Source organism: Gossypium hirsutum, chromosome A07, assembly GCF_007990345.1.
Source record: "Gossypium hirsutum isolate 1008001.06 chromosome A07, Gossypium_hirsutum_v2.1, whole genome shotgun sequence".
NCBI lineage: Eukaryota > Viridiplantae > Streptophyta > Magnoliopsida > Malvales > Malvaceae > Gossypium > Gossypium hirsutum.
In genome coordinates, this window is record NC_053430.1 from 96,634,540 (window position 1) to 96,637,524 (window position 2,985).

Genomic DNA, 2,985 nt, shown 5'->3' on the forward strand with positions numbered 1-2,985 from the left:
CGATAATAGATAAGGAACTGGTATAGTTTTAGCTTAACGACAACAGTTTTTAACCTCATTTCATGTGACACATCCGGATTAGGTTATAACGTCTAGGTCGGGTTTGGGGTCTTACATTTTTATACTTAGAAGAATATTTGGGAGTAAAAGGAGCAAAAATTAAAAAATCGAAGCGAGTTATAAGAGTCACAGGGGCTAACCCTTTTCCACACGGCTAGTCACACAGTCGTGTGAGCCACACGAGCTGCCACACGACCATGTGGAAAGTCGTGTCAATTTTGTAAATTTGGACCCTAAACTACGAGAAAATGCAATTTTTAGGTTTTTCGGGCATTCTAAGACTTATATATGACAAAAATATGAATATAAGAGTGAATCGTCATAGAATATTCAAGAAAACAACTTGAAAAACACCATTGAAGCGGATTCTGAAGCAAATTTCCTTCAAAATTGAAGATTCCCAATTGATTTCTCAATAGATTATAACGAGTTTCTTTATTTCTTTCGGATATACTGTCTTGGGATGTTTTTATTTGCAAGCATAAACTAATTTTCTAAATACCTAGGGAGATAAACCCTATGATGAATTTTGTCGTTTGATTTTTATTTTATGCAATAAAGACTTAGATCGTGTTCTCAATTATGTGTGCTTAATTCTTGGTTTGATATTTCTAGATTATTGTTCCATGTTTGATGTGCTTAAATTAGAGGAGGAATATACCCTATTTAAGAGTAGATCTTGTATAATTGAGTGGAATTGCATGCAATCCTAGAAATAGGACTATATAAATCTATCGGATTAGAGTCAAATCTAATAGGGGAATCCATAAATCGAGTTAATGCGATAATAGGGGTTTTAATTAGAAAGAAATTTCAATTAATCAACCTAAAGTTAGTTGCTCTTACTCTTGAAAGAGATATTAGCAGATATTAGCATAATTTAGGGATTTCTACGAATCAAGACACTAAGTGAAGAAATTGCGTGATTTAGATCGATAATGACAAATGAAATCTAGGTGAATTTTTTCCTGGGTATTTTTTTGCTTCTTGGTTGTTAATAGATTATTTTCCTGTTTTGTTCTTTGTAATGTTCGTTAGTTAATTAATTTAGTTAATTTCAGTTTTCAATCAACCACTCGAATTTATTGGTTAAATAATAGAAAGACGGTAATTACTAGTACTTTTAGTCTTTGTGGGAACGATATTGGTGCTCACTTTAGCTATACTATTAATTGATATGTGCATTTGCCTTAGTCAGATTTTTAGTTGGTTTCGTGGATATCAAGTTTTTGGTGTCATTGCCGAGGACTAAAATATTAGGAAAATTTTATTTCTATTAATTTAGCCATTTTTTATTTTTATTTTAATATTTTTATTTTTAATTTAATTTTTACATTTTAATTTTCCGTTTCTTTGATTCTGATAGGTTCTTTTGGTTTATGACTAGAGGAAACCCGTTGGAACTGTTAGTTTATGATAGTGAGATCGAGAAAACTGCTCGTAGAAATCGGAGAGAAGTTAGAGAAGCAAGGACAAGTCAACAGAATTTAAAACATGATCAAGAGGAAATGGATATTAATATGGAGATGGAAAATAATAAAATTAATTAGCAGCTCCTGCTCCTCGAACTATGTATGATTATGCTAAACTCACTCTGATTGGGGCTGAACTTAGTATCATTAGACCAACTATTGCTGTAATCAATTTTGAGATTAAGCTGAACAAAATTCAAATGGTTCAGCAATATGTTCAGTTTGATGAGTTGCAAGATAAAGATCCGAATGCTCATTTGGATGACTTTCTAGAGATTTGCGATACGTTAAAGATTAATGGTGTTACTAATGATGTCATACACTTACGGTTGTTCTCAACCCTTTTGAGGAGCAAAACAAAACAGTGGTTGAATTCACTTCCCTGAGGTTCTATCACTACTTAGGCTCAAATGACTAAGAAGTTTTTGTTGAAATATTTTTCACCAACTAAAACAACTAAGTTCAAGAATGGTATCTCTTCTTTTGTTCAAAATGATATTGAGACTCTTTATGAAAAATGAGAGAGATTTAAGGATTTGTTGAGAAGGTGTTCTCACCATGGACTACCTTTATGGCTCTAAGTTCAAACTTTTTACAATGATTTGAATCCCTTGACTAGACAGATGATTGATGCAGCAGCTGGCGGAACATTGAATAACAAAACACCTAAGGTAGCCTAAGAGTTTATTGAGGAGATGGCACTGAACAATTTTTAATGGCAAGTTATGAGAGTAAAACCAGCCATAGCAGGTGGAGTTTTTTATATTAATGTAGTTTCTATGTTGGCGAGTCAGGTTGAAGCTCTTGGTAAGAAAATTGATGGTTTGAGTTTGGCTAAATAGGTGAATCTGATAATGCAATGCGATGTGACTGGAGCAGGAATGATCAATCCGAAATGTTTACCTTTCGATTCTAACATAGAGCATGAGCAAGTCAACTTTATGAGTAATAATTCTAAACTTCAGAACAACCTTTATAGCAATAATTATAATCCAGAATAGAAGAATCATCCAAATTTCTTTTGGGGTGGACAAGGTAATCAAAGGTCACAACCCCCTTTGGGTTTTCAACAATCTTATCAGCAAGAAAAGAAATCGAACCTTGAGAAGGTGTTAGTTAAATTTATTTTGGTGTCTGAAACTCGATTTTAAAACACTAAGACAGCTCTGAAAAATCAGCAAGCATCGATTCAAGGGCTTGAAAATTAGGACAACTCACTAAACTGGTTTCAGAAAGATACCAAGTTATTTTACCTAGTAACACTGAAACTAACCCAAAGGAGCAAGTCCACACAATCATTATTCAAAGCGTGAAAGGTTAGTCGAGCCTGAAAAGAAGCTGAGTCTAGAAGCTGTTGAGAAAAAAGATTGGGTTGAAGAAAACAAGAGCATAAATCGGTGGTTGAGCATAAGTCGGTGGTTAGAGAATATAAACCACAAATTCCATAAGCAGC

The 2,985-nt window shown here is 33.6% G+C and overlaps 1 non-coding gene across 1 annotated transcript; it reads right to left on the bottom strand.

Moving 5' to 3' along the window:
* Positions 1-1,990: 1,990 nt before the first annotated feature.
* LOC121203978 (small nucleolar RNA R71) lies at positions 1,991-2,097 on the bottom strand. The gene has a single exon (XR_005898906.1). It is a non-coding gene; the product is annotated as a small nucleolar RNA R71 (small nucleolar RNA).
* Positions 2,098-2,985: the final 888 nt, after the last annotated feature.